The 17882-nt window shown below is 49.3% G+C and overlaps 1 protein-coding gene across 4 annotated transcripts in view; it reads left to right on the top strand.

Moving 5' to 3' along the window:
• The window catches only part of ZBTB7C (zinc finger and BTB domain containing 7C), a 378538-nt gene that overhangs the window by 75324 nt on the left and 285332 nt on the right, over positions 1 to 17882 (top strand). For 2 of the 4 annotated variants that reach the window (XM_065932666.1, XM_065932668.1), the window contains exon 2: positions 1591 to 1816. The exons of 1 other annotated variant lie outside the window; for it this stretch is intronic. The gene's annotated coding sequence lies outside the window, so the exon portion shown is untranslated. Of the gene's footprint in view, positions 1 to 1590; positions 1817 to 13520; positions 13563 to 17882 lie in introns of those variants that run through there. One more of the 4 variants, XM_065932670.1, reaches the window with a different exon arrangement.

Genomic DNA, 17882 nt, shown 5'->3' with positions numbered 1-17882 from the left:
GGGCATCTTACCCCCGGTGCTGCCTTGTGCAGAAATGTCTTGGGGCCAGAGCTGCAGAGTCGGGTCCCCCAGAGGCTCAAGGGTGGCACTCTGCCCCTCCTCCACCCCCAGCTCTGGCTATTTATCACAGCAGCTTCCTCTTCTCCTGAGCTGCTCCTGTCAGCTTGGAGCCCCCACATTCCTTCCTTCCCTATTTATCGCTTTGTTCTCTGTGCTGTCTTCACCTAGACCCTCCTCGCAGGGGAGAGACCACAGGCCCGACCTTTCTCCTGTGTTCATATCTTCTCCCCATCTCCCCATGCCTTTGTTCCCCTCCCCCTCCCCACTCCTGCTGACTCCTGCCCCCTGACACGGTAGGAGATTAACTCAGGTCTTAGGAGCTTGCTGGAAAGAATGATAACTGGGGGTCAGAAATTCTAGCCTTGACTCTTTTGCTACCTTCCTGTGTGATCTTTAGTGAGATGCTCAGCCTTTCTGTGCTTTTGTTTCCTTATCTCCAAAGTAACCTTTAAAGAGGATCCCTTCACATCACTACTGTGAAACCAAATGGATGTCATGGATGCAAAAGCAGCTGGCAGGGTATAAATTATGATACGTGTGTAAGACGTTGTTGTTAGGCTGAGAGCATCCCAGGGACTCCAGGGCCCTGCCTTCCTACCCTCATCCCTGTCCATGGTGCTTCCTCTTACCTGCAGTGCTGGTGGCCCTGGCGGATGCTCTCCACCTGCTGCAGCCCCTTCTCTGCAGTGGGTCCACTGAGGCCCAGAGGAGCCCAAGGTTGGCGTGGAGCTCGGAGTCACAGCTGTCTGGGCAGCGCCCCCAGGAGCTGGAGGTCATGCCTGGTCAGAGGTGCAGGGATACAGCCAGTGTGACCCCAGTCTCCGGAGCCCAGAGAGTCTGCACGCCTGGGCATGGCTGCTTCTAGCCAAGGCCCTGACCACCTGCCCCCACACCCCCACCCCAGAGGGTGAGCTGTGGTCTTGGCTGTGAAATGAGGTCACTCAGTGCGGCAGTGTCTGTGTCTCTCTGCAGCGAGGTTTGCGGAGTACCCTTGTCTCTTACTCTGAGTGAAGGATTATGAAGGGAGGCTGCAGGTGGGTGGCCTTCCGGGAGCCCCCAAACCCACAGCACACTGGAAGCCATCCAGGGACCTGGGTTACAAGAATTGAAGAATATCCCCGGTAGACATAGCCTTGTTCTTTGTGGGTTTCATTGGTGGAGGGAAGACACTCAGGTCCTTCCTCTTTCTCAGGCGGTGGGGTCTGTTGGTGGGGAGGAGCTGAACTCTGAATGGTGGGTAGGATGATTTCAGGCAGGTGAAATAAACTATGCAGAGGTAAGAAGATAAGAACAAATGTGTGTGTGTTTGGGGGGAGGCATGCATGCGGAGGGCTGGGGGTAGGGTTGGTGGGTGGGACACTGGCAGTGAAGACCCTTGCTGAGGTAGTCTATACAGTCACCTGGAGTTATAAGACCTAATAATAAAAGAGAAAGAGAGAAAGAAAGATGGCCGGAAAGTTCTAGAACGGTTAAAACTTGGACCTGTGTCTCTGGCCCTGGTAAGTCACCGGGCCTCTGTTCTTCCTGCAGGTCCCCACTCTGAAGCAGCTGGGCGCTCAGAAGGCCACACCACCCCCAAGGAGCAGGCCCAGCCAAGAGAAGGTAAGGATGGCGTAGAGCCCTCCAGAGCCTGCAGAGTGAGCACCATCTGCAGCGGGTTGGACCTGGAGCCTCCAAGGCAGGACTGCGTCACCGGGGAGACTCAAGAGGAATTGATACTTCGGCCCCCAGTGACATGTACACGGTGTAATGACAGGTAATGAACCTGAGGTTCATCAATCCTTTCTGAATGATGTGGCAGGTAGGAGAATATATCAGCCTGGAGTAGACATACAGTGTCAACTCTTGGGAAGATAACTATGCAAACAGAGCAGAGTAAGGCCTGATAAGATGATAGATGGATGCTTTATAGTTATTAGTTTCTGCCCCAAGCGCTTGCTGGAGTTAGCACCAGAAGATTTAGCGTCAGGCAGGTTCACTTACTATACCTTGTAGGAAGGCCTGATGCCATTATGGATGTATCACCTCCTGTTTTAAGACCTCAGAGTAACAAATCAAGGAGTCATTATTTCCCATAGGTCCTTTGGGAAGCAGCAGGGTATGGATTCTGGTGGGGAAACAGAGGCAGCAAGACAGGCAGGAGCTCTTTCCTGTATCAGTGATACCTGAGGGACAGACCTGGGTTGGATCAGATTTCTTGAATGACAGGTGAGGTGATGGGTTGGTATTTCTTGTTAAAAAGAAAGTAGGGACTTTGTGGCTTCCTTCAGCACTCCAAAGATGCCAGGGTAAGTAGCAGATGATCAAGGCTGGCTAGGAGAGGTTATGAGTAGGAGTCTAGAGAGCTCAGGAAAGGGCTGACAGACACTCTGGGTCTAGCAAGTACTTGGAGGAGGTCAGCCATAGCAGAAAACATTGAGAAGGTCCTCAGAGCCTAGAGGGCAAAGCCCTGAGGCTGGAAGGAGCAGGATCCAGTGGGATGGAGACCCCAAAGATGAGTTCTGATCTGATGGAGGGCCTGTTCCCATTGGTCATCTGGTGGAGAACCTGTTCCCACTGGCCATTTGGCCACTGTATCATACCGGGTATTACTCTGGCCATTTCCACCATGGGGTGAACAACAGGCTAGGGTGGGAGCAAAAATAGCTTGGGGCCTTGGGAAACTGACCAGGGCAGGGGGAGAAGGGCAGTGACCTGGGGCAGGAGGCCCAAGGGGGTGGGGCAAATTCCATTCCTGTGCAGGCCAGTGTCAGGGTCCAGGAGGCTAGCCAAAGGGTGGGGAGGGGCAGAGTATTAGGACTTCTGGGTGGCCTTGTTCTAAATCAGGCAGAAAGAATAAGATGAAGAAGGAATCCAGAAAACAACCCAATTCTAGGAAATGGATCGGCTTCAGGCACCAGGCAAGCCCGGGACTTGACTTCTGTCTATATGAACAAATGGAAGGGGAATCGAGCTTTTGGGGGGGGTCCCAGCAAGGGTAGTCAGGGGTCTAGCTAGACCCGGGGGGACTTTGCTAGGGAGCTGTCGTCTTCATAATTTTCTGGGGCTAGCTCTGTCCCCAGGCACCCTAGACCCTAGGGTACTGGCCCTGGGCTATGCTCAGACCCCCATCTCTCAGTGGAAGAGATGGTCTGTGCATTTTCAACTTGGCTGGGGACCTGGGCAGGGCTAAGTCTGCTGGGCCTTGTGATGGGAAGTAATGGGGGCAGAAGGAGGCAGAAAAAGCCCAGCCCTGCAGGTGGGGGTGTGTGTGTGTTAAGTCGCTTTGGTTGTGTCCAACTGTTTGTGACCCTATGGACTGTATGCAGCCCGACAGGCTCCTCTGTCCATGGGATTCTCCAGGGAAGAATGCTGGAGTGGGTAGCCATGCCCTCTTTTAGGGGATCTTCAGGTGGGTGGGTGAGGACTTCTCATGTGTACAGCCTTAAGAAGGTAAGGGGCAAAATACATTCTGATTAAGTCAAGAAAGAACAGCAGATTGAATCTATCAGAAGGTTCTTAACCTAGTTTCCCAGTATTTACCAAGTACCTGTTTTGCACTCCGCACCATGCTAGTGCCAGACAAACAAAGATGCATGAGGTGTGTCTGCTCCCAGGGGAGGGAATAAAGGGCAGAAGGAAAAGCATGGGAGCAGAGACAGATCTCGGATTCTGGGAGCCTTGGGCTCCTGTCTTCAAAATGGGGACAAGACTTCCTCACTCATAGGCTGGTTGGGAGAATTAAATAAAACGAGACATGCACAGCACTTAGCACTGCAGCTGGCACCGTAATAAGTGATCAATCATTCAGTTTGCTTCCATTGTTCTGCTCTTGGAGGAGCTCACGGTCTGCAGGCAGGAGGGAGTAAAGAAGCCTGGGAGAAACGCATCCGAATTCCCAGGGCTTCCAACTGGGAAGCGAACTGGTTTGAAGCCGGACACGACCGAGCGACTTAACACACTTGAGGCCTGGGCTTTGAAAACCTGGTTCTCAGCATTCCTCTGGCCATGGAAAATGTGGTTTAAGGTGGATCCAGACACTCAGAAATGGTGACTGTGTGCGAGTGCTTTGGCAGTGGCTGGGCCCGGAGATGCTTTCTGGGCACTGAGTAGGGTACAGGGCAGGAGGGGTGCATCCAGGAATTTACGGAAACGTTGAGAAGAGAGGACGTTCTCAGAATACTTGGAGAGTCTTGCCTTCTCGGCTTCCAGCGCCGCCCTCGGGAGTGGGGCAGGGTGAGATGGGTACAGAAACTGAGGCAAGACTTGGGACCTGGAGAGGGACTGCCCAGAGAGACGGAGCATGAGCCACACACATGGTTGTAAATTTGAAGCAAGTGAAATTAATTGTAATAATGTCTCCTTGAACTCAATGTGTTCAAAGTATTATCATTGCAACATGGAGTGAATATAAAGATTAGTAACAAGATAGTTCATGTTCTTCTTTGAGGTCCAGAGTGCATCTGGTACTTCCAGTGTATCTCGGTTTGGACCAGCCGCATTGCAAGTGTTCAATAGCACCTGTGGCTTGTGGCTATTGTACTGGTCAGCCTGTGTCTAGAATTCAGAGCATCTTGTTCAGGGGCACCAGAGGCCAGGTGTATCCTGAGCTAAACAGCAGGATCTACTACTCCGTCCTCTTCTCATGATACTCTGACATGAATTCTTAGGGAAACTGGCTTGAAGAATCAGAGGTGTCTTGAATTACTTGTGCTGGATGGGAACGCATGTCCTGGCCTGGCCGTGGACCTTGCTAGCTAACCTCGGGACACCGCCACTTCCAGGTCCGGGGCCGACCCCCGGCAGTTCCCAAAGCTCTCTGAGCTTCAGAACCTGCGTTGGGAGTGGCACTGAGAAGGTCTGTTTTACTGGGTAACTGTGATGACTAAAGAAAATGATGATTACTCGGTGACATTTCAGGCCAAGAAATAAGCTTTTTATTTTGAGGACTGAGCTGAAGCTGAAACTCTAATCCTTTGGGCACGTGATGCAAAGAACTGACTCATTGGAAAAGACCCTCATGCTGGGAAAGATTGAAGGCGGGAGGAGAAGGGGACGACAGAGGATGAGATGGTTGGATGGCATCACCGACTCGATGGACATGAGTTTGCGTAAACTCTGGGAGTTGATGATGGACAGGGAGGTCTGGCGTACTGCGGTCCATGGGGTCGCAAAGAGTCGGACACAACTGAGCGACTGAACTGAACTGAAATTAAACGAAAACCAAGTGGTGTTCTCCCTATGGGCTAAGTTTGGCAAAAGTTTCCTAGTAGGATTTTCTCTAGTTCTGTCCCTAACCTTTCTGTTGTATGAGGACGGTGTGTTTTCATAGGGCAGGACAAAGGGGCAGGGACGAGCCTGCACCTTCGCCCAGGGTGGCGTGGCAGCCGCCTATGGCCCTCCTTGTCCAGAGCCGTGTGGCCGGTCACCTGGAGGGGGCAGGCCCTGCAGGCAGCTTGCAGCCCTATGTCAGCTCTGTCGTAGGGAATTCTGGGGTCCCCAGACTTCTGGCTTTAGAGTGCGGACACTTCTGTGGTGCTGTGTTTCAGCGGGCTGAGGGTTGCTGGCCACCCCAGGACCCATTACCTAAGCCATCCCAAGTGTCTTGGAAGCTGACCCAGGCACCCTACTCCAAAATCTGCTTGTCCTTCTTCCCGTCTCTCCCGTCTCTCAGTCTCTGCCTTTGAAACAAAGATCCGTCCCTACCTCACCTGCCTCCCTTCTTTCCACGGCCGTAAAAATACAGGTTATTCTCCTTTAGGGCCAGAGAGCCAGGGCCATAGATATGGCTGCTCTTTCAGGGCTTGGAGGGGTGTTTTCCTTTATTACTCTGTGAATGACATCTATTCCAGGCACTGATTTCCAGCAGCAGCTGAAAACGGTCATTTCTCTGTATGTGAGTTCACACAGCACCCTGGCACAGGTCACTGGCATAGGGCTAGCACTCCACAAAACCAAATTCCCCTAAACCCAGCCTCGTCTGAACACTGGGTTAAATAATTCCTGCCTTTGGGGTTTTTCTGAGACACAAATGAGATAGTATGTGTGAAAGTCCTTTGTAAAGTTGTAAAATGTTATTGAGACTCTTAATTCCCTCCTTGGGGTGTCTTCTTGTTTGAGAGCTGGGTGGGTTCTAACCGTGCCCTCCGGCTCAGCATCGTGAGGGAGGCTGGGTCAGCATCACGCACTGTCCTCCCGCCCACAGGCCCAAGGCAGTGCTCCCCGCCTGCTCCTCCCCACAGCACAGGCGCTTGTGAACCAACCTGTGGTCTCCTGTGTGTCAGGGGCAGATTTCCCTGGCGTCTTTATTTGCCTTCAGCCTAGTGTGTGGGGTCTTTAACTCATCTCCCCAAGTGTGGAATCTATCCCCAGTTATTAGGAATGTTCACCTTCTGTCCTTCCTGGGCCTGAGGGGAGAGAGACCCAGAACCAAGGAAGTTCCATAGGGTCCGCTTCACCTACCTGGCTTGGGTTTGGTGAGGATTCTGCGATGGGGAAGGAGGTTTGAAGAGGGTGTCTGTCGGCAGGTCCTCTGTCCTCAGGGCTGATATGGAGGGAGCAGGACCAGGAGGTGCAGGTCGGTGATGCAAAGAGTAACCGGGTGTCAGCCGTGCGGGAATCAGGGCAAAGTCTCAGATGAGTGGGAATTCTCCAGCCCTGAGGACTGAAGCAGCATTTTCAAGGTTGGGTCAACATCTGATAGTCTGTGGTTGCGTCAGTGGTCCTTGGATGCTCACCGCAGTCATCTGTGGGTCCCCTGCTGCATCCTCACTAGACATGCGCTTCCTCCCCCAGGGGCAGCTGGCTTCTGCTTCCTGCTTCTCTCCTGGGGCCTGAGCTCTCCCTGCTGTCAGGAATCCTGAAGGAGCCTCCAAAGCAGTGTCACGGTGACTTAGCATCTGTTTTTAAAGGTAATCAATTTATGGAACATGTAGGGGACAGCAAGGATGGGGTGTCATAAAATCAAGCACCTGGAGATAGAGAAATACTCTAGATTCTTTCTAAGTTTGCTTGTGACCCTCTGCACACCTCTCAACTTCCCCGGGCCTTAATGTTCCTATCTGTTAAATGGGCATGAGAAAGTGCACTTCAATGATTTAACGTTGTTGCCAAGAAAGGAAGAGGCACTGTGACTCTTAATCACCAAAGATTTGAGAATATTACGGCAACCCCCCCTTTTCCTCACCAAGCCTAGCAGTGTGTAATTCTCTTCAAAATTAGTCTCTTTATTGCTTCCTGGGGGCCCATTGGGAACGGCTTCTGATACATCACCTTAAAACATTGCAGCCGGGAGAGGCAGAAAGCCACGTTGTCCTTGACTGACAACCTTCATATGAGTACTTTAACAATTTTAATTTTTCATGATTCCTCTGATAAAAATAGTGCCTGACTAAAAACAAATACATTTGTATTTTCCATCTCCTTAATTAGTTTCTAATTTGGGGGTTCTTATTAGCTTAAAATCATCTCACTGAAATGGTCCTTGGATGATAAAAAATGTGAAAACCACAATCAATTCTAGAGAGATCTTGCTATTTAATTATGCTGATTGGAGCACTAGAGACCCCTGGCAAAACGAACCTCTCAGAATAAGCTTGATTTGTGTAATTTGGTTTTTAAAATTTTTGGATGCATATTTATCAAGTTCAACTATGTGTTCTTGTTCTCCTTGAGACTCTGACTCATCTTCTAAGGGATGGGCGGAGGAATCCAGGGGCTGTGGAGACCCTGGGACTCCAGCTAAGACCGTGGAGTTGCTGCTAGGGCCTGGCAGGAACTCCAGCTTGTCTGGTCATTTAAAAGTGTCTTTTCTTGAAAAAAAAAAAAAAAAAAAAAAGGCCAAAAGTCACCCAGAAATAGCCTAGGGAAGGATAAGCTGATAAGCGTTTTGGAGTTTGATGGTAGAGAGAATCCCCCATGAAATCTTGGGTTAGAGATTATCTAAAACCAAATTCTAGAATGTGATATGACTTTGGAGCTTCTGGGAGGACCAACTTGCTCAAAAAAGTGTTCTCCAGCATCCAAACCCATGGATCAATGTTAGCTTTGCTAAAAGTAGGCAACCAGCTGCTACGTAATGGAAAGGACACAGCACCACCCAGCAAATTTTCCCACCGTCAAACCGCTCCTGCCTGTGACTCTTAACGACCAGCTTATGCAGGAACTGGAGGGATTTGGGAGAGCCCAGCACAGGGAGGGCGTCCCCAGATCCAGACCGAGAGGGCTCCTTAGGACAAATGCCCTAACTTCTCCAAGAAGAGGTCAAGGGGAAATAAAAGGGAGGCGTGGGGGAATTGTTACAGATTTAAAGTCGTTTAATAGACATACTGATGGAGCACAGTGTGTGGATCGAGTTTGAATCCTGACCAAGTCCACCTTGATTCTCTCTGAAAGAATCAGTGTTCTCTCAATAGGAGGTTATTCTAGTCTCCCAAACAGGAGATTAGAGACAGGCTGGGAGTTAGAGATCCAGGAATTACTGTTAATTATTTTAGGGTGTGTGATATTGTGGCAATGTTACATACTGAGGTATTTACAGATGATGTCTGGGATTGTCTCTAAAACATTTTAGATTTAAAAGAATGGACCAAAAACAGATTGCTGAATATTGTTGAAGCTGGTTTGGTGGTTGGTGATGGGTACGTGGGGATTTATTGTGCTTTTCTCTTTTGTGTGTATTTGAAATGTTCAATAATAAAAAGTAAAATAATAATTAATGTCCTTATTGACTGGCTGAACCCTGAAATTTCACCATTAGAGCTTTATTCATCTAACTGAAGCCTTTCTTTCTCTATAATGTATAGCTTCTCCTAGAACATGATTTATACCCTTTAGAAAAATAACAGTGGTTAATAGAACATTTCCCCAGTTTGGGATTTTGTAGGTATCCCATGCAAAAGGGTTCCAGGTAAGGTAAATTTGGAGAAGGTAGTATTGAACAAAGCCAAACAGGTTTCTTCAGAGCCTTGATTATACTGTGAAAGTGTTAGTCTCTCTTTGTGATTCCATGGACGGTAGCCTGCCAGGTGCCACTGGAGTGTACAGACATTCCCTTCTGCAGGGGATCTTCCTGACCCAGGGACTGAACCCAGGTCTTCTGCACTGCAGGCAGACTCTTTAGCAACTGAGCCACCAAGGAAGCCCTGACTGTGCTGTGAATGTATGTTAATGCATGCTGTGTGTCTTGAGTGGGGTAGGCTATATCAATGCTGTGTTCCCTTCAATAATACATCACGTGCTTCAGAGCAGATAGAACTTTCAGCTCCTCTAATGAAAATCAGGACAGTCAGAAACCTGGGTTTGAGAGCTGTTTCTCTTTACTAGCTGGTGATTGGTCAATCATTCAAACTTTCTGAGCCTCAGTTTTCTTACCTAATAAAATGAGCTTCATATCACCTGCCATTTATGTTCCAAGAGTATGAAAAGGCTTCATGTAGAATAAAGCCCAACACCAAAGGTTAAAATGTAGGATTATTGTTTGGTGCCATTTTCTGAAGCTTGATCCACAAATGTTTGTTTGGAGGCTCATGGCTCTGTGTACAGGTGTGGTCTAATATCACCTAAAAGTATAGACTATCCTGGGTGTCATGTGCCTCCAAAGGTAGAGAAAATTTAAAAACAAGTTCTCTGCCCTTTGGGAGCTCATGATGAAACTGGGGGAGGGGGAGTGGCAGTGCCGAGATACACAGTGACAGGGCAAAGCCATCTAGCCATAGGGAGAGATGAAAGGTTCAGGTTCGGAGGAAAGGGGGCATCACTCTTGGCTGATGTAATCTTTGAAGGCCACCTGGAGGAGGTGGCACTTGACCTGAGTCTGAAGCCTGGCAATGTTCGGACGGGCCATCCCTTTGTTGTTTGTGGATCTTTCCGTTGGAATACTTTCCTGTCTTCCGCCTCCACATGTCTACAGGCTTCAACTGAGCAGTCTCATCTGACTTGGGGGCCCAAGTCTTCCGTGTCCAGACGTGGGGTCATGCTCCCCCTGTCCGGCCTTCCACCCACTCCCATCCTCTTCTCCTCTCCATCTCCACCCCTTTTTTCTGTCTTCCCAGCAGAGCTTAGAGCAGCCGGGATTACTCATCCCGTCCACGCTCACTCACTCCTGCCCTATCTTTTCAGTGAAAAAAAAAAAAAAAATCAACCACGGAAACAAAGCAATAAATTATGATTCAGAGATACCCGAGTCTTCTTGTGGAAATGTTTATTATCATCAGCAAATCATTCCTTAGGGCACAGAGAGACGACGGCCTGAGTGGAATCATGCAAAAGGTGGGCAGCAATTGCTCCAGTAAAGTTGAAGGATTTGAGGCACTCCGAGAGCCAGTCCAGTTTCTTGGGTGCAGAGAGCTGGGAGGGGTGGCTCTGACTCCTCCCGGCGGGTGTGCATGGCATTACTTGGAATGAATAGCCATCAAAGACGCTTGTTAGCCAAGAGCCCACACTGTCCTTTCACTTGCACAGCAGAAATGAATGAAAAGGTCCTAGAAAGGGACGGGGCTGTGCTGGATGCTTCAGCACGAGGGGGCCCAGCTCTGTGCCACTCGAGGGTTCAGAGACAGCCTGGCCCCCTGCCTTGTCCTCCAGAGTCCTGCGTGGACAGAGCTCAGCCCACTGCCGGCACATTTGAAGGCTCAGAAAGCTATTGTTAGTATTGGTATTTGGGGAAGGACCTACTCAGTGCCTGGCATGAAATCGGACCCACTGTGGCTCTTCCCTGCAACCTTACACCTCAGCTGCGGGCCTGCGGCACTGGGTTCTGGCTCTGCCACTTGGGTCAGGGGACCTAGCCTCCCTGAGCCTCAGTGGCCTCAAGGGTAGGTTGGGGCGACCACGCCTCCCTCCCTCCCAGGACGGTTGGGAGGATGAAATGAAATGACCCAGAGAGAGCGCTTGGCCTCCCCCTCTTCTACACTGAGCAGTAATAAGACACAGGACAAGTTGCCCCAGGCCCCAGTCTCCTCATCTATTAACTGGAAGTAGTTAGATTGCCTGTGCTGACGACATCATTTCACTCCGAAGATAGTTTAATGGGCGATGAATGTAAAAACAGTGCAAGAAATATAAAGAGTCAAACATTTAGAAAAATGTGTTCATGTGTATTCACATATGCAAACCCACACGTACAAAGTGTCCCTTTTCAAAGGACAAAAATCTCAGAGTGGCAAAGTGTGACCACAGGTGGTCTGGGGTGGGCGGGAGGTGAGACGTAGCACACGACTCCAGACTGGTTTGTCTTCTGCTTTTTGGCCGTTCTACTTTACCAGAGGCCGTTGGTCCAATTTTCTGGACACTGCTGCCCCCAGCAGAGCGGGCTGTGGGAGAAGTGTGTGGGACCAAGCCTGGCAGGCCTGGCGTCCAGCTCGGCTTTAGAAGTGCCCTGTGGGACCCTGAGCAAGTCATGGAATTGCTTCCTCAGACACAAAGCAAAGATTAAAAACTGCCAGCCACACGACATCAAGAGGCTCCAAAGGGATGATTGAGTTAAAGCCTTTCTAAGTTGTGAAGCAGTGATGACCAAAGAAGAGGCCACCTTCCTTATGCCTGTCTGCCGGCCTTCCTAGCCCAGTGCACCGTAGATTCAATAACACTTGTTAATTGATTACTAGGCATCGTGCCATTGCAGCTGCTTTGGGGAGGCAGTGACAAGTATTTTTGTGTTAGAGAGATACTCCTTGAAGAAGCCTCCCCTGACCCTGACCTCCTGCTGCTTTTCTGGGTCAGGGGGAATATCTTCTCCCTGCTCTGGTGGATAACAGTCAGGTGGCCATTGGGGCTGAGACCAGCCTTCCTTTTACCCACTTATTCTAACTCACTTTGTAACTCAGCACTCACTCTGGGCATTGATTTACAGTTAATGGTTCCTCTTTAAATGAATACTTGCCTGGAATCTTTCATGAGTCGATGGAGGTGTTATTGACATGGCAGCCAGGTAATGAGTCCTGGAGTGCCAAGTATTTTTTTTTTTTGGGGCCAATATTACCCCTGTTTCCCCCTACCAGTCACATAAAGAACCCTCCGCAAATACACACTAATTTTATTTTCAGACTGCGAGGCATAAAGAGTGTAGGACTGAGTCAGGAGATAGGAGCTCTCAATGGAGCTTTGCTGTTAACTCACTGTGTGATGCCAAGGACGTCCCTTGACCTCTCTGGGCCTCAGTTTCCCATCTGTGGGATGGTGCCGGACTTGGAGGGGAGTTCTTCCACTGAATCTCTGACTAGATCTACCAGACCAGCGATGTATGCAGTGAATGGAGAGATCTAGGTTTGGACTGTTGTTGTTCAGTTGCCACGTAGTGTTTTGACTCTTCACGACCCCATGGACTGCAGCATACCAGGATTCTCTGTTCTTCACTATTTCCTGGAGTTTCCTCAAATTCACGTCCATTGAGTTGGTGATGCTATGTAACTATCTCATCCGCTGCTGCCCCCTTCTCCTCCTACCTCAATCTTTCCCAACATCAGGGTCTTTTCCAATGAGCCGGCTCTTCGAATTAGGTGGCCAAAGTATTGGAGATTCAGCATCAGTCCTTCCAATGAATATTCAGGGTTGATTTCCTTTAGGATTGACTAATTTGATCTCCTTGCTGTTTGGATTACAAAAATAATAATTGCTTTGTATAAGAAAATGGGGCTTCCCTGGTGGCTCAGAGGTTAAAGTGTCTGCCTGCAGTGTGGGAGACCTGGGTTCAATCCCTGGGTTGGGAAGATCCCCTGGAGAAGGAAATGGCAACCCACTCCAGTATTCTTGCCTGGGAAATCCATGGACGGAGGAACCTGGTGGCCTACAGCCCATGGGGTCGCAAAGAGTCGGACATGACTGAGCGATTACACTATAAGAAAATGAAACAATATACCCGTGTTTGAGTAAGTGAGGGAAATTGTGAGATACCCCCACCCCAGAGATCATCACTATCAACAGTTCAGAGAAGTTTCACATCCATATCACTGTCTGTATTTATATTGTTGCTATGGATTTGGAAAAATAGATTCATATTACAGAAAACTGGGATCAAGCTATATATTATGTTCTGCAGCTTGTGTTTTTACTTAATATAATCTTTTAAAAACTGCCCATACACATCACTCTAGTTTTTTATACTATTGTCTAATATAATATGGATATAATTTATTAATAGGCTAAAATTAATTTCACTTCCTTGGTGGACGTCTTGGTGGTTGGCAGTACATTTTAATGGGTGTGATGGCTGGCTGCCCCCTCCTACTCTGGGAGGGGTCAGAGAGGAGCCTGGGAGGGGAAGGGCTTGCTTACACAGCCTAAGCCACCATCCTTAACTGAGGGTGCTATCCTCTCATCTCTGCAGAATTCTTCTCCAACAAATACTGTGGCTGAGCAGGGCCAGGGCACAGGCATCCACCCCAGAGTGGGGGGAACCAGGGCCACGCTGGGGACACAGCGAGGAAGGCCTGGAGGGCTTCAATTCTAATTCTAATTGAACTAGAATATTTGAATAGGTGAAGCATTTTCTACAGTTCAGAAATCAAACTGACTGACGCCAACAGGTATGCACCAAGATTGCATGCTCCCCCTGTCGCCCTCTATAGGCCATTTATATAACTTCTAGGTTTATTTTTTGTGTTTTCCTTATGCTAAAATGGAGAAATTTCAGTAGATTCTTAGCTTACCACTTTACCATACAAAAGATAGCCTACTGTATATTCTGCACCTTGCACTTTTTTATTTCCTTAAATGTAGTTGAGATTTCTCCATATTAGTACACAGAGCAAATGCTTCATTTCTTAAAATAGCTGTGTAGTATTCCACAGGATACATGGACAGTTTTTTTTGAACCAGCCCCCTATAGAGGGGCACTTGGATCATTTCCAGTTTTCTTTCTGCTGTTAAAGACAATTCTGCAATCTGATGTCAGTCTGAATTATTTTTGCATGTGTGTGTTTTAAATTGCAAACCGCCCCGAATCTTTTCTAGACACAGGTAAAGTATGCATTGTTTATAAACAGATAAGCCAATAAGACTTTGTTCCCGGAGTCCTGTGCCATTTCTCTGTCTTCCAAGCAACTGTCCCCCAGCCCCCTAGCATCCCCTAGTCCCCAAAACATCCGCCAAAATGCAGTGTCCTTTGCCTGCCGACTTGGACTGTTAGAAATAATCTTTGCTCTCATTTCCTCTGGTGGTTTCAATGAAGACTCAACCTAGGGCCCAAGAGACTGGGGATCTCTAGAAAGGTTTCTTGAGGTCCTTAGTGCAGTGGAAGAGGCATCCTGACAAGTTAGATGGTATGGATTCTGGTCCTGGATCAGCCATTGATGGACCGAGTACAAGTGGATGGATTCTGTACAAGTCCCCTCCCTCACGCACTGCAAAGGGCCCAAATTCCATGCCTTTCCTCTCGTGTTGTGGTTCTAGGAGCAGTCTAATGGCATTAAGTACAGTTTTAAAATCCTCAGGTCCTGGATAGCAGTCAAGTGTCACTTTCTCCTCGAGGGGCCTTGTACGGGTGATTCATCACCATCCTCAGTGGCTAGAGCAGTTTCTTTAATGTGACATCAAAGCTTAGATGACGATGGCTTGTACATGATAATAAAATGATGCCCACCTGCAGATTCCCGTTACTCAGAAGTACATTCATTGGGCTACAGGTTTGCAAAGACCTTTCACTGCTAGTGCATGAAAAAGGGATATTTCACACACGGTTCACATTAGTACTGTGATCTAGCTTCCAAGTGAGTAAGAACCAGTGCAACAGCCACCTGCCACCTGAGAGCCCATGTCTATTATATTACAAGCTGCCATGGCCCCACCTTTGACTGCGATCTTGTCTGATCTGATAAGGTAATAGTAATTATAGCTTACATTTTCATTATATGGACTCTTCCCCCCAGGGCTTGGCCACCTGCAGTGTCTTTTCTGTGGTCTGTTCCCATCTGGGGTGAGTCCTAGGTGGGTGGGGGCCTCACACTGAGCCTTGTCCCAGGAAGGAGGTTCTGGGCATCATTTTTCAGTGACTCAGTTGGCAGCTCAGTCACTCAGCCCAGGGTTGTCATATTTCAGTTCAGTTCAGTTCAGTCACTCAGTCGTGTCCAACTCTTTGCGACCCCATGAATCGCAGCATGCCAGGCCTCGCTGTCCATCACCAACTCCCGGAGTTTACTCAAACTCATGTTCATTGAGTCAGTGATGCCATCCAACCATCTCATCCTCTGTCCTCCCCTTCTCCTCCTGCCCCCAATCCCTCCCAGCATCAGGGTCTTTTCCAATGAGTCAACTCTTCGCATGAGGTGGCCAAAGTGTTGGAGTTTCAGCTTCGGCATCTGTCCTTCCAATGAACACCCAGGACTGATCTCCTTTAGGATGGACCGGTTGGATCTCCTTGCAGTCCAAGGGATTCTCAAGAGTCTTCTCCAACAGCACAGTTCAAAAGCATCAGTTTTTTGGCGCTCAGCTTTCTTCACAGTCCAACTCTCACATCCATACATGACCACTGGAAGAACCATAGCCTTGACTAGATGGACCTTTGTTGGCAAAGTAATGTTTCTGCTTTGTAATATGCTATCTAGGTTGGTCGTAACTTTCCTTCCAGGGTGCCCACACGGAACTCCTGACCTGGGCCCCACACCCTGGGTTCCCTCCTCCTGTAAAGAGCATCACAGTCCTCCACACCTCCTGCTTCAGCCCTCCCTGTGCCCCTGTGACCTCCATGGTCAGTTCTGGAGTCTGCCAATCCCTCCATTCCCATCACCCTCCCCGGACTTGCCCAGAAACCCAACTGGTCCTTCTGCATTTTCTGTCACCAACCCCGTCCCCACCCTGATCTGTGCACAGTGCATTGAGGATATGCTCATCTGACCTGACAGCACCCTGCTTAGACCCTCTAAGGGCCTCTCGCTGCTTCTAGGATAAGGGTTGTTGTTGTTGTTCAGTCTCTAAGTCGTGTCCAACTCTTTGCAACTCCGCGGAGTGCAGCTCGCCAGGCTTCCCTGTCCTGCATCTTCTCCCAGAGCTTGCTCAAACTCATGTCCCTTGTATCGGTGATGCCATCCAACCATCTCAACCTCTGTCCCGCCCCCTTCCTCCTGCCTGCAGTCTTTCCCAGCATCAGTCTTTTCCAATGATTTGGCTCTTTGCATTAGGTGGCGCTTCAGTCTCAGCGTCAGTCCTTCCAATGAATATTCAGGGTCGATTTCCTTTAGGATGGAAAGGAGCTCCTTGCAGTCCGAGGGACTCTCAAGCATCTTCTCCAGCACCACAGTTTGAAAACATCAATTCCAGATTCCTAGCAGGGCCCGCAGGGCCCGCCCACTCATCTGCTTTCTCCCCCCATGCGCCCCCCTGCCCCGCCTCTTCTCTTGGTTTCTAGGACAAGCCATGCTCTTTTCTGCTTCACGAGGCACGCAACCTGCTTTCTGGGCACTGGCGTCCCTCCCCTTCATGGTTTTACCCCTTGCACACCCATCAGAGAGCAGCTAGGCTGTCCCTTTGCTGACCCTCTGGGCTGGGTCAGCCCCTCCTTAACCGTTATCAAGGTTGTAAGTAAATGCCCAACAGGCTTTTAAAATCTGCCTCCTCCCTGGAGGATAAACACCACAGTGCACAGATATAGAAGGAGTTGAATGATTGAGGGAAGGTGTGAGCAAGCTGTGTCCTGGAGGGCAGGGACAGGGGATGCAGTGAATACAGGATGTCCAGCGGATGTTATCTTTATTGAGACAACATCCAAAGAATGATACAGTCGTGGACCTGCAGGGGACTTCAGAGGTGGTCTCCGGCCCAAGTCCCTCTTCGAGGGAGGGTGTACAGATTGTGGAGAAGACCACGGGCTCTGGAGTCAAGCTGCCTTCCTTCTCGCTGTGTGCTCTTGAGCAAGTTGCTTAACTACTCTGAGCCTCAACTTTGTCATCTGTAAATTAGGGATAATACCTTTTCCAGAAGAACATTGTGAGGATTAAGTGAAAATTAAATGAGAAAACCTGTGCAAAGTGCTTAGCACAGTGCCAGTCCTGGGCATGTATTGTCCATTATTATTATTACAGAAGAGGACATCGAAGCCCAGAGAGGTTGGGTTAGAGGTCTCCTGACAAGGTCACCCCGCTTGGTTTTCTGGACTGGCCACTGGACTGAGCTGTCAGAAGCACGGGCCCAGTCTTTGCCCTCTGGAGGTTCTCGGTCAGATTGCCGATGGCACAGTGGTTCTCAGCGGAGCTGTTTTGATGGTAGTGTCTGCAGACATTTCTTGTTGTCACAGATGTGGGGAGGGTAGGTCCCCCTGGCATTTAATGGGTAGAGAATGGGGACGCTGCTACACATCCTATGGTGCATCCTCCTCCTCAACAAAGAAACCCAAAATGTCAGTAGTGTGGAGTCTGAAGGATCCTAGGGCAGCATTTAGCAGAGGGCCCCAGGGTGGTAAGTCCATCAGAAACTGACCTGATGAAAGGCACCCTCTCTAGAAAGGGCAGGAGTACCTTTAAGCCTTTATTTAGGGAAGAAAGCTCCCTTGTTTGGGGCTGAGCAGGGATGGAAGGCTGCAGATGGAACTTAGAGGCCGGTAAGGGTCAAAAGAACTACCTGAGGACTTCTCTGGTGGTTCAGTGGTTAAGAATCTACCTTGTAATGCAGGGGACGTGGGTTCGATCCCTGGTCGGGAGACTAAGATCCCACCATCTTAGCCTGTGGGACGCAGCTACTGAGCACGCACACTAGGGAGCTGGTGTGCTGCAGCTGGAGAATCACTGTGCCGCAAGGGAAGATTCTGGGTGATGCAACGAAGACCTCGTGTCCCGCAGCTAAGACCTGATGTAGCAAACTAAAGAACGAAAGCAAGAAATGCAGTTGACTTTAAAATAAAAGAGAGACACGTGCTG

The sequence above is a fragment of the Muntiacus reevesi genome, chromosome 4 (genome assembly GCF_963930625.1).
Source record: "Muntiacus reevesi chromosome 4, mMunRee1.1, whole genome shotgun sequence".
In the NCBI taxonomy this organism is placed as follows: domain Eukaryota; kingdom Metazoa; phylum Chordata; class Mammalia; order Artiodactyla; family Cervidae; genus Muntiacus; species Muntiacus reevesi.
Note: the sequence above shows the minus strand (reverse complement) of the source record. Positions and strands in the feature narration are given on the sequence as shown.